This window comes from Thamnophis elegans, chromosome 10 (genome assembly GCF_009769535.1).
Source record: "Thamnophis elegans isolate rThaEle1 chromosome 10, rThaEle1.pri, whole genome shotgun sequence".
NCBI lineage: Eukaryota > Metazoa > Chordata > Lepidosauria > Squamata > Colubridae > Thamnophis > Thamnophis elegans.
The window spans coordinates 45,497,650-45,512,478 of NC_045550.1; positions in this window are offsets into that span (position 1 = coordinate 45,497,650).

Consider the following 14,829-nt stretch of genomic DNA (forward strand, 5'->3'; position numbering starts at 1 on the left):
CTTCTCTATTACTAGAAGCTTTTAAGAAAACTTTGGACAGCCATTTGACTGAGATGCATAGGCTCTTTTGCTCAAGCAGGGAGTTGGAATAGAAGACCCCCCAAGCTTTCGTCCTATCCTATTATTCTGTGTTCTAAATCTTCTAGAGGTGTAAAGTGACATTGACAGGCAACTAACACAATTTATGCTATTTTCTCACTGTCTGAACTTCAGGAAAACCACATGCATACATCTAGAATAGATGGTACCTGGCTCAATAGTAGTAACTGTAGGGATCGTAGTGGCCAACCATTTAAATATTAGCCAGCAGTGTGCGGTAGCTATCAAAAAACCCAACACAATCCTAGGTTGCATTAATAGAGGGATAGAATCAAGAAGTGCTGATACCACTTGGAATATTGCATCCAGTTTTGATTGCCACAAAAAAATATGTTAAGACTCTATAATCTAGAAAGGATGCATAGAAGACCAACAAAGAGATTAGGATACTGGAGGCTAAAACATATAAAGAACAGTTGCAGGAATTGGGTATATCTAGTTTAAAAGAAGGACTAGGGGTGATATGATAGTGTTGTAATATTTGAAGGCCTGCCACAAATAAGAAAAGGTCAACCTATTCTCCAAAGTACCTGAAGGCATGACATCAAGAAATGGACAGAAACAAATCAAGGAGAGAAGCAATCTAGAATTAAGGAGACATTTCTGACAAACAGAACAATTAATCAGGGGAACAACTTGCCTCCAGAAGTCCAACACTGTTGTTTTTTAAGAAGAGATTGGACAGTGATTTGTCTGGAATTGTATAGGGCCTTCTGTTTGAGCAGGGAGCTAGACTAGAAGATCTCCAAGTTTCCTTCCAATTCTGTTATTCTGCTCTGTTCTTTCTTGATTCTGCCTGATGTCCAGGTGGTAAACTCAGTGATGATGAAGGGTATCAAACATAACAGTAGCTGAAAAACTTTGTGGCTAGTGAAAACACATATTTTTTCATTATTTCCCCTTTAATATTCACAGTGTTAACTATGCACTAGACTTCTTAAAGCTGTCACCTTCCTGATATATTTGAAGTGCAGTTTCCATAATACTTAACAATTCTGCTCAGTATCTGTATTAGCTGAGAACTAAAGAAAGGGCAAGAGATCAAAATTATAATAAGGTTTTTATATATACGAGATGGGAACAATTTAACATGATAGTAAGATAATTTTTTTATTCAAAACATTTCTGAAAGAACTGTAAAATAGTATTATGTATAACCTCAATAGATCTATATACAGCGATCTCCTTGAGGATATTCCCAAATTAAAAATTGATGGTTTTATTTTATATCCCAAATATTGGTACAATGGGTGTCGGGATGTGCTTGTCAATTCACAGGATGTCATGAACTATTTAGGTGATGTTGTCTTAATGAAAAATTATGTTATTTTCTTAAAACAACAAGAAAGCTACTGGCATTAAACCATTCATTTCAGTTGGGAACTACTTTCAAATACATAGAGACCTTGGCTGTTAGCCATGCCATGCAATTTACTATTTCTACACTTCACTACTCTTCCATCTAAATCTATGTAACCAAACACAATTCAAATTTCAAGTCCCAAAGATTTTAAAGGTAACAATTGAAGAACAAATAAAATACAATTATCCAATACCGCCTAATAGCAAAGAATACTGTAAAGGCAACAGTAAAAGCAAAAATATTATTCTTTTTCTTGTTGTTAGGAGATGAGAATAAATACTGTAAAATAATTTGCTACTGAAAAGACAATAAACTTGATAACAACGTCTGAATCAGGATGCTAAGGCTGACATTTGGTTGATACTTGCCACATCAAGTAGCATTGACCAGAATTGACTAGAATCATTCTACATTTCAGAATGCCATGTATGCAACTCAGAACACCTAAGAAACATGTCCTGCCAATGAATTTTGATTGATTGAATTTAATTCAGTAGGGCTTTTCTTACGTGCTTATTGGAGGTGGTATTCTGGTTTGGGCAAACTGGTATGGCGGTGGTGGGAAGCTCCACTTACTTGCCCAGATGTCATCACGGATGCAGTGACAAGCATAGAAGTGCCATGCGTACTCCCAGTTCTGAACCGGTAGCGAAGGTAAGAAGAAACCATTACTGGTGCTTATGACTTTAAAAATAGTATCAACCCAATCCAAATGATACTGGAACACTGGGGGAGATTTGATCTCCAAACATTTAAAAATTAGTTTCCCTTATTGTCAAATGTACAAAAGTGACATGATACCAACTTTTATAGCTGCCATTCTGCTGAGTACAGCTTTCAATCCAGGGCTGGGTTCCAGCAAAGACTCCTGCCAGTTCACTCAGGGATGCGCTGTACTCGGATGTGCTTAATGCGTGCAGGTGCACTACAACTAAAATTGCTCTGCGCATGCACAGAAGCAAAAACCAAGGTGGTGGGCTTGGGGTGCTGCCAGAAGAACCAGAGGCATGGCAGGCCTGGCTTGCTGCCAGTTCCAGGAACCCAGGCCACCAAGCTACCACCGGTTTGGCTTAATCAGCTGAACCGGTAGGAACCCACCACTGTTTCAATCCAAATGACCATTTTTAATCCAAACTCTCAGCACTAAGGGATATTCCCTTTAACTAGTTTACCAATATTACTCATAATATCCACTCAGGATTGATCTTCCCCTGGTATGCCCAAATATGGGAGGGAGCATACTGCTTCCCTTTTTCTGTCTTTCGGCTCACCCTAGGAGCCATCCAGGCGAAAGCCATTTTTTATGTTGCCTTTGTTATATTTGTTTTGCATTTGTGCTAATTTATTTTATTTATTTATTTATCAGCACAAATGCAACATACACAGACACACACACATATGCATATGCATACATATATACATACATAAACGCATAGATAGATAGATAGATAGATAGATAGATAGATAGATAGATAGATAGATAGATGATAGATAGATAGATAGATAGATAGATAGATGATAGATAGATAGATAGATAGATAGATAGATAGATAGATAGATAGATAGATAGATAGATAGATATAGTGCCTGAGTGTGTGTGGCTTTTTAGTTGTTGATTGGGCTGTGGATGACAAAAAAATTGGTGGTATTTACCACACACAGAATAGCCCAAAGCACACACTCTGCTAGAGAGAAGTTCTCTGCGGATGGGCTCCAGCACAAGTCCAAAAACTCAGAAGACTAAATCTATGGTCCTGATAACAACCCAGATTGGATCCTGCAACATTATACTGGGACACATATACAGTATTTGCCTTCATTCGTGAAAACAAAAAAAAATGTTTTGTTGTTGTTGTTAGTTGCGAAGTGGTGTCTGACCCATCATGATCCCATGGACAATGTTCCTTCAAGCCTTCCTGTTCTCTACCAACCTCTGGAGTCGATTTAAGCTCACACTTACTGCTTCAGTGACTCCATCCAGCCACCTCATTCTCTGTCATCCCATTCTTCTTTTACCCTCAATCTTTCCCAGCATTAGGCTCTTCTCCAATGAATCCTTCCTTCTCAATAGGTGGCTAAAGTATTTGAGTTTAATCTTCAGGATCTGGCCTTCTGAAGAGCAGTCAGGGTTGGTCTCCTCTAGGATTGACTGGTTTGATCATCTTGCAGTCTAAAGCAGTGTTTTTCAACCTTTTTTGTGCAAAGGCACACTTTTTTCATGAAAAAAATCACGAGGCACACCACCATTATAAAATGGTGCACCCTGGTCAACACTGAGTAAGGAGCCTCCCTGCCAGGCCACAGTGGAAGGCCAGCTCAGTGGTGTGTGTGTGTGTGTGTGTGTGTGTGTGTGTGTGTGTTATTTCAGTCAACCAAGGTTGGGAAGCAAGACTCTGTCCAGCCATCGTTTGCTAATGCGGCCCCAGCTGACCTCTGCTCTTGCCCAGCAGCAGGGGCTGATTCTTGGTCTGGTGAACTGTCTGCTTGTGTGTGTGGTGTGCGTAAAAGAAAGCAGCCCTGGGCTTGGGTTCTCAGTGGACCCCCTGAAGAGCCTTTCCTGTGGCTGGCTGTGGAGGTGGGATCCTAACTCCCATGGTCTCAGAGGGGGAACTCCCTTAGACTCTAAGGGACTCGTAGGAGTCTTCTCCTTTTAAAAAAAATGGTTTTTAAAAAAGTGTTTAAGATAGTATTGCATGGAAGTTTAAATAAGATTGTATTCTTGGTTTTAATCTCTTATTATAAACTTACCATATTGAATTTAACTAAGAATAAATGTATAAAATAAAATAAAAACAAATCAATTTAAAGTTTATTTTTGATCCATCTTACTCTTTTGTCTGCAGCCCATGGATATTAATAAAAATCACAGCATGTTTATAACTTTGATTTCAGTAATATACATGCATACAAATGGTCAAATTGAAGATATATACCAATGTTCTACATAAAACATACAGTATTAGCCAGCACTACAAAGCCTCTAGATTAGCATGAAAAGATGAATAAAAATGATAGAAAATTCTGTTTTTAATTGCTGTGCTTATCTAATTAGATAATGTCTTAATGCTTAGCCATTACAATAAATTTTATAAAAAATTCAAACCAGACAAAGTAAATCAATGCACACCTTATCTAAGATTTATCACAGAGGCATTGGTTCTATTATATAAGTTATGATAATTGTAATGAACAAAGCTGCTTGCAATTCTAATTAATTTGGAACCACTTTGAAAAGTGATGCTATTCTATAATCTGTGGGACGGATATCAAATTTCAATGTTGGAGAATTAAGATTACTACTTATTTTTTTTTTTTAAAAAAAATAATGAAAACCCAAACCACTTGAACAAAAAAAGTGACATTTGACTTGAGACAGCAATAAATGATACAGGCATTTCAAATTATGGATGATGCAGCTGTTAATTGATAAATTATTTTGTAAGAATGGTGATTATTCTCTATATTGCATATATTATTCATTCACAAAGTTAAAAATCATAATGTGCTCTCAGAAACAATCATAGTACAAAATCCTGGGATCTAGCTGATGGCAGACTATCTTCTGTATTTAAACCAGATGGACATTTGGCTGGGACTTTTGGGAGCTGGATGGCCTGTTAATAAATATAATAAATATTTAATTGATCTGGAGATCATAGTTTGGATGGGTGTAGAGGCTGGAGATGGAATGATTCAATTATTGATGCATGTGCCTCCCACCACAAGACAGACTGGAGCTCAGGTCTCCATGATTTGATAAGAAGTTGCTTAAACAAGTTGAAGCAAGGCTGGCTGAAGCAAGCCAGGGATTAAAAAAGAACTTCTCAATATAATGAATTGTTCTGGTTACTTCAATTTGTGAAGTCAGATGATAGGATTCAGGGCAGTCCTGCAACCAAGAGGCTGTTCTTAGCATATACAGTCAAACCTTAATGCCACCTGAATAATTGAGTAGTGAAAAAAAATCATTGACATGATAGCAGTGTTCCAATATCTCAGGGGCTGCCACAAAGAAGAGGGAGCCAAGCTATTCTCCAAAGCACCTGAGTGTAGAACAAGAAGTAATGGGTGGAAACTAATCAAGGAGAGAATCAACTTAGAACTAAGGTGAAATTTCCTGACAGTTAGAACAATTAATCAGTGGAATAACTTGCCTCCAGAAGTTGTGATTGCTCCAATGCTAGACGTTTTTAAGAAGAGATTGGATAAACATTTTTCTGGAATGGTATAGAGTTTCCTTCCTAAGCAGTGGGTTGGACTAGAAAACCTTCAGGTTCCCACCCAACTCTTCTGTTCTGTTCTGTTCTATTCTATTCTACCCTACCCTACCCTACCCTACCCTACCCTACCCTACCCTACCCTACCCTACCATACTCTACCTAGTTAAGTCTTCCAGAATGGTTTAAAGTTGCTAATCTGATCACTAAGGTGCAAGCTTAATTAGCTGTTCTGTATGCATGTTTTCAAAAACCAAACAGAGACAAGGAAGTTAGTGTACAATTTATTGTCATTCTGATATTAATGTACCATGTAGTTCCACTACTTTGGGATATGTTACTAACTACTTAATCCATTGGATTCATCTATTATAAATGCACAAAAAGTAACATGGTACATACTTTATGAAGCAGAATCCTCTCACCAAATATCAAAGGCAAGATGATAATTGCAAACACAAAAACATTGCACCTATCTGATCTAATGGAAAAATTTATTCAAGTTCCCTTTTATTAGAGAATATAGTAAGGTGGTTAGGAAGAAGCCAAAATGAGGGATCGAGCCAAATGGCCCTTGGAATGAATAGCTGAGTTCACTTTGGAAAACATACAGCCAATGTTTTAAGTTGCATTCCACTTGATATAGGATTCCCTGCTCTCATCATTATCAAGATGAGTCTTGTTATTTAGACGCTATTCCCCCAATAGAAAAGACAAATCCAGCCATGGCTGGTCTTTTGGCATCCTTAATTATGAAAATGAAGAGCAACAATGCAAGGTTTGCATTGTGATCTACTGAGACTTGAAGAGTCTTATTTAATTTTCTTTCTTTCTTCAAAAGCCAAGGCAAACTTAACTGCTCCATATATAGTTTTCACCTAGCCAATATATTAGTCTGTTGGACAGGAAAACACTCTCTTTAAGGTTTCCTGATTGATATTTTGGGAACAATAGATGCCCCCACCCCCTGCTGTTAATGTTCAAGTTAAACAGCTAGTTCCACTCTTATTAGGGACCTCTCTGTCATCTGATAAGCTTCAATGACTAACAGTATGAATGATTTCAGGTCAAACTGACCAGAGCAGCCAATTCTCAGTCTTTGGCCTACTACTATGCAATCACTCGTGCTGCAATCTACTCAGAGAAAGGAGAGGAGCTTCTGGTAGTGAGGACATGGAACTGTTAGCTCACTCTGTTTACATTAGCAGCACCCAACGGAGCATTAAATCAAAAATTTGTATTAATGAGAAAAATCAAGAGGTCTGAGCTGCTACTTCACATTTATGAATGCAATCAACTTCCTCCGGATGCTTTGCCCTTGTGCAGAATTTGACCTCTTGAGAAGACGATGCAGCTGATGATAGAAAATTTGTCCTTGTTAAGAAATTTCATTTTCTGTGTTGCAAATTGAGTCCAAAAGTATTCTGTTTTTTCCCTCCATTGTTAATTTTGTTGTTGTTCTTCCACTGATAGACACAAAGAGAAAGGGGAAAAAAAGATGTGCAATCCTGTAATTTAATCTTGGCTAAAGTGAATGGATCATAGTAATAAGTAATTGATTTTGTAGCATTCCTATTATGTGCGTAATACAGACACACTTCTTCATGACCTGAAAGAAATATATGACCTTCTGTGTAAAACCAAAACATCTAATACATTTTTAAAAAGTTGCCAAAGTAGCAAAACATTGCACTTTGAACACTAATGTTAAAATTCACTAATCAAAATGTTACGTACCATACTTTCATATACATCTTTATGACATTGATTCCACTTCTTTATACATCACAAATGGGTACAATGCTATATAATATAAAGACTACAACTATTTCTGGACTGGGAGACTTTGATAATAGTCACACACCAGAGGTGGGTTCCTACCAGTTCGCACCTATTCGGTAGAACCGGTTCGTCAAATCTACCGAACCAGTTAGAAGAGGTTCCACCAGTGGACCCGGAAAACAAGCCACACTTACAGAAGAGGTTCTAAAAATTTTTGAAACCCACCACTAGTCCTTGGATATGATTATTCTACACTATCATGCTCATATTTATAAAACTCAGTGCCTCTGTGAAAGGTAAGGTTGACTGCTGCGTTTGTGGTGCAATCAGAACATTGCGTGTATTGAAGTTGTTTTAACGCAAACCAAAGATGCCTTTTAAAAAACAAGTTTACATCATATTCTTATGCATGCCAGTGCTGTGTGTGAGGTAATTTAAGGTGGTTCTGGCAAGTGTCGTCGGCATCTTCATATCCGGTCACATGGGTGGCAAGCCACTCCCATCCAGTCACATGGGCAGCAAGCCACTCCCGCAAAGGAGGCCACACCCACAGAGTAGGTTCGAACAATTTTTGAAACCCACCACTGTCACACACACAATCAGGTCAACTCCTGATTGGATTACTGCAATGTAAAGGTAAAGCTTTCCATCGCATATATGTGCTAATCATTCTCAAGTCTAGGTGTGGTGCTCATCTCTGTTTCAAAACCAAAGAGTTGCCCAAAGATGTCTCCGTGGTCATGTGGCCAGCATGACAAACCACTGAAGGCACTTGGAACACCGTTACCTTCCCACCAAAGGTGGTCCCTATTTTTCTACTTGCAAGACCCCAGCTTCTAATTCTGGTCTCCTACCCATTTACCCCTTGGCCCAGTGCAAGCAAGAACTAAAAATATTTGCTATCAAATGCTGAGAAGAAAATGGTCTTTTAAACTTTATGCTTAATATTTCCCCATCTCCATGCATATAAATTATTGTGTTCAATTTAGACACTTGAAGAAGAAAGATCAAGAAGAGTTCAAATATATTTATGCAGGCAATTTTATACTTTCCTAATATAGCTACAATTGAAAACCAAGCAGTTCAGCTTCTTTACCATCTCTCGCATTCAACCTGTAACACTTCTCCAGCTTTACATGGGCCGTCCATGCTGACTAAAGTTAATACCTCAATCATTAATTTGCTTTTCTTCTGCTTCACCAGTTCAATCTCTGTAAAAAGAAATGTCTATGCTTTTCAAAAATAATTTCTTAGCTATATTTAGCTGCTGTTTCAGAAATAGCAAATATCAAGGATTCTATGAGTAGAACTTTAAATGAATATTTTGATAGTGCCAAGATACAGATGCTGTAGATATCCTCAGGGGGCAAAGGAAACAAATAATATGAATACTACTACTACTACTACTACTACTACTACTACTACTACTATTACTACTACTACTACTACTACTACTACTACTACTACTACTAATAATAATAATAATAATAATAATAATAAAACAGCAACAAACTGGTGGGAACGTAAGCCTGAAGAAGTCACCGAAAATCAGATGGTCAAGATCTTGTGGGATTTTCGCATACAAACGGACAAAATACTAGTGCATAATACACCAGATATCACACTGGTTGAAAAAATTAGGTTACAATCATAGACATCGCAATACCAGGTGATAGCAGGGTTGACGAGAAGGAACATGAAAAAATTGCGAAATATCAGCACTTAAAAATCGAAATTCAGTGATTATGGCACAAACCAGCAGTGGTAATTCCAGTGGTAATTGGCACACTGGATGCTATTCCAAAAGCACTAGAATTACATTTAAAACAGTTACAAATTGACAAAATCACCATCAGTCAAATGCAAAAAGCCGCACTGCTTGGATCTGCACGCATATTATGAAAATATGTTATGACATCTAGGCCCCTGGGTGGGGCCCGACTAGTAACCAATGCCAAATCCGACGAAACAACTGGCCGCTGTGATATAATAATAATAATAATAATAATAATAATAATAACAACAACAACAACAACAACAACAACAACTCTGCCGTTGCCGGTCCCAAGCCCGGATGAGAAAGGAGGAGGATTGGGGTCAGGTTGGCATCTGGTCCCGTAAAAAAACCCCCGCCAACCCATACAATATGGTGAAAAAAACAAATAAGAATTCCATACCGCATCGGTCGTCGCGCGGGTTAACAAGGGCCGCGGCGGATGTTGGGGTCCCTGGACATCCGTCGACAAGTGGGCTACAAGTGGACCAGCCAACAAAACGACAAAAATATAGTGCAGATGAAAACCGTGCCATAATGGCCTGTTACTACAACTCAGAGCCAGAAAAAAGAGGCTATTTAAAGCGAATGTATGAATTATGGAAACAACAATATCCAGATTCAAATGTTAGTGAACAACGACTAGCAGATCAAAGGCGATTTATTATACGGAATAAAGTGTTTAGTGAAGTTGAACATGAGGAAATTCAGGCAAATTGCAAAACCCAAAAAACAATATCACAAGCGGAAATAACTGATATTCAAGACACAACTAAAGACATTATAGTAGAACTCCCAGAAGAAGCTCTCGGGGAGGAAATAACATCACCACCACTAGAACCAGTTATCACTGAACCAACTGATGAACTAACTCAAAAACAAAAGGAATTGAAGAATAAGATCATGGAGCATTTTCTGCTTAATGAGGAAAGGCAACATTTACCATCACTAAAAACTGTGCCTAAGAAAATTTTGGCCCCTATCATGAAAATGGTTAATGCAGTGTTTTCAACAATTGAATCGGGATCCATCTTGGAAACAAACCAGTTAATGTACAGCACAGCTGTAATAGTCACTAATGAACTAGGCATTAAAATCAAAGTACCTAGTCACACAACAGAAAAAGCATCAAAGCCAAAGTGGAAAATCCGATTAGAACAAAAAGTCAAAAAATTAAGGGCAGATGCTAGTAACTTAAAGAACATGCATGAGCAACGGCTCAAAAACAAAAAAATCATAGATCGGCTAATCAGAAGATATAGATTGGATACAAGAAACATCAATGAAGCTGTAGAGATTGTAAAACAGCAGATAACAGCAACAGCTATAAAAATTGAAAGATATGAGGCACGAATCATCCAATATAAACAAAATCAGCAATTTCGATCAGACCAATGGCGTTTTTATCAAAGTCTTAATGTGAATGGTGACACCAAAAGTGAAAAACCAGAAAAACAGGCCACACTTGAATTCTGGAGAAAATTGTGGGAAAATGCAAAGGACTACAACAAGGAAGCAAAGTGGATACATGACTTTGAGAAAAGCATTGGCAACAAACAAATGCAAGTATTAGAAATAACAACTGAGATGGTCAAAAATCGAGTTAAAAAGGTAAAGAATTGGACATCACCTGGAAAGGACCAATTACATGGTTTCTGGCTCAAATATCTGACCAGTTTACATGCAATATTGGCCAGGCAACTGAATGAAATTTTACAAAAGGGCCAAATTGATGAATGGTTGACAACTGGAAAAACATACTTGATTCAGAAAGATGCAACTAAAGGAACAACACCTGAAAACTACAGACCAATAACATGCTTGCCAACAACCTTCAAATTACTCACAGGCATTATTGCAGATAACATGATGGATTATTTGGAAACAAACAACATCTTGCCAATAGAGCAAAAAGGCAACAAAATAAGGAGCAGGGGCACAAAAGATCAGCTCCTAATTGATAAAATGATATTAGAAAATTGTAAGAACAGAAAAACGAACTTGAATATGGTCTGGATTGATTACAAAAAGGCATTTGACTCACTGCCACATAGTTGGATCATAAAATGCTTAGAAACAACTGGCATTAGCAAAAATATTACATCCATTACTGAAAAGGCGATGAAACAATGGAGAACTGAGTTGGCAGTAGGGAATGAGATCTACGGAATGGTTAATATCGGGCGAGGAATTTTCCAGGGTGATTCACTTTCACCTCTTCTCTTCATCATCGCAATGATCCCACTATCAGTAATCTTTAAAAAAGTGAAATTAGGCTACCAAACAGCCAAAGAAGCTGAAAAAAATTCGCATTTACTATATATGGATGATTTGAAACTCTATGGAAAGTCAGAAATAGAAATCCAATCATTGACAAACACAGTCCGAGTATTCAGCACCGATATTTCAATGCAGTTTGGCATGGAAAAATGCGCCACTGTATCCATAAAAAGGGGAAAAATCACTGCATGTGAGGGAATTGAAATGCCCAATGGCCAATTAATTAAATGCAAAGAAAATGAAGCCTACAAATACTTAGGCATTCTGCAGTTGGATAACATCAAGCATGGAGAAGTAAAAACTATTGTCAGGTGAGAGTACACCAACAGAGTTAGGAAAATTTTGAAATCTAAATTGAATGGTGGAAATACAATCAAGGCCATAAATACCTGGGCAATACCAGTTATAAGATACACAGCTGGTATAGTTAACTGGACACAAGCTGATTTGGACCTTTTGGACCGAAAAACCAGGAAACTAATGACAATGCACTACAGTTTACATCCACGTGGTGATACTGATAGACTATATCTGCCTCGAAAATCAGGTGGCAGAGGATTATTACAAGTGAGGCAAACAGTTGAAGAAGAAAAACATGCACTGGCTGATTATTTAAAAGAAAGTCAAAAACATCTATTAATCGAAGTAAAGAACAAAAATCTACTGAAGGTCCAACAGATGAAACAAGAATACAGAAAAGATGTGATAAAATCAAGAATGGAGAGTTGGCAGAACAAAGCACTGCATGGCCAATTTCTGGAAAAAATAAAAGATAAAGTGGACAGTGAACAAACTTGGTTATGGTTAACAACAGGTACATTAAAGAAAGAAACAGAGTCACTAATCCTGGCTGCACAAGAACAAGCTATCTGCACAAATGCCATTAAGGCCAAAATCAAAAAATCCTCTGATGATGCCAAATGCAGACTTTGCAAAGAAGCTGATGAAACTGTTGATCACATACTCAGCTGCTGTAAAAAAATCACGCAGACTGATTATAACTTGCGGCACAATTCAGTAGCACAAATGATCCATTGGAATTTGTGCAAAAATTATAATATTAAAACAGCAATAAACTGGTGGGAACATCAGCCTGAAAAAGTCACCGAAAATCAGATGGTCAAGATCTTGTGGGATTTCCGTATACAAACTGACAAAATACTGGTGCATAATACACCAGACATCACACTGGTTGAGAAAAATAAGGTCACAATCATAGACATCGCAATACCAGGTGATAGCAGGGTCGCCGCGAAGAAACATGAAAAAATCGCAAGATACCAGGACTTAAAAATCGAAATTCAACGACTATGGCACAAACCAGCAGTGGTAATTCCAGTGGTAATTGGCACACTGGGTGCTATTCCCAAAGCACTGGAATTACATTTAAAACAGTTAAAAATTGACAAAATCACCATCAGTCAAATGCAAAAAGCCGCACTGCTTGGATCTGCACGCATATTACGAAAATACGTTACGATGTCCTAGGCCCCTGGGTGGGGCCCGACTAGTAACCAATGCCAAATCCGGCGAAACAACTGGCCGCTGTGATACAATTGTATAATAATAATAATAAACAGCTGGATGACAGATTAAATAGATGGAGAACCAATGCTTTGCATGGACAACACTTGAAAAACATGGAAGGAAATTGTTAATGCAACCTTACATGGGCATGGCTTAAGATGGGAACCATCAAGAAAGAAATGAAAGGTTTAATATTCGCTACTCAAGAACAAGCAGTAGAAACTAATGCCATGAAAGCAAAGATGCAAAAATCCACCGACAATCCAAACTGCCAACTTTGCAACAACAAAGTCGAAATTGTTTCACATTTAATATGTGAATGCAGCAAAAGCGCACGAACTCATTACAAAGCTAGACATGACCGAGTTGATAAAGTAATCTGTATCCAGAAAGTCATGGAAACATAAAATGAAAAACGCTATCGAAAATGAGAAGGTGAAGATCTTGTGGGACTTTTGAATACATTTGGGACACAACATGCCAGATATCACAGTTATTGAAAAGCAAAACATACCATTTATTGACATTGCAGTACCAGGATGCCAGAATCAAAGAAAAAGAACTGGAAAATAATCACAAAAATACCACCACCTGGCTATCGAAACTATGCAATTATGGATGAAACATGAAATAACCCATTGTTATCGGGGCACTTGGTACCATGTCCAAGAATTTTATGAGCTACATCAACAAATTGCAGCTTCCTGCCATAACATCAGCGGAACTGCAAAAAACTGTGCTACTCAGAACATTGTATATTTTAAGAAGGTACTTGGTTGATACCTAGGATTCTGGCAGCAACTTGTATCAACCATTAGCACCAATCAATGGTATTTGTGATGTATTTTTGAATGTTCAGTTGACTGAGTTTCATGTTTAATGAATAAAGTATATAACAAAGAAGCATTGTGATATTCAAACACAGGCCACATGATTAAAATATGTGCCTAAAGTGTTGAGACCCAAATACATGCATCAAATCAGCATGACTAGGATCCTTAATTTTGCATGTGCTGCATTTGTATTGTCTTGGAACAATGTTTATTTCTGCCAAATTGTCTAATCACAAAACTCAAGAGGCATTCTGTTCCTTCTTGAACCTGAAATAATTAATTTTCTTCCTCCTCTGGTGCTAGAATTGTTCAGTAGTTAGAGCTGCCTAGAAGTGCTTGATAAGAAACGAGGAGCATATAAATTTAATAAATAAATGAATACATGCTAGATTAAGATTAAGACGTCTCATCCCATTGGAATGTCAAATTCATTTGGGTCTAAACCTATAATGTTCATTTGTTTATTTGAAACATCCTACTCTTACTTCAGGGCAGTATACAATAAAATACTAAAGGTTTTTAAGAAGAGATTGGATAACAATTCATCTGAAATGGTATATGAATTCCTGCCTGAACAGGAGGTTGGACTAGAGACCTCCAAGATCCCTTCCAACTCTGTTATACTGAAAATGCAATGTCAATTAAAATATTCTTTCATAAGTACCTGAGCCAGAACTAGCTGTAACTTACTCAGTGAGTACTTGCAAAAGTAAATCCCTTTCAATTGAATGTTAGACTACATGTTATATAGAAACGTAACTAAGAAGGGGATTGAGGTAATTTTAAGCAATGACGTAGCAATTGTTTCCTTCCTACAGTTGCTTCTACAAAATTGTCTGCTTCCCATTTTTCTTTCTCCTCCATTGCTTGGTGCCAAATGCATTTCACAAATGGAGATGTGACATCCTCTGGAAGAAATTCATGTAGGGGTAATTTGGAGCAAAAAATAATGGC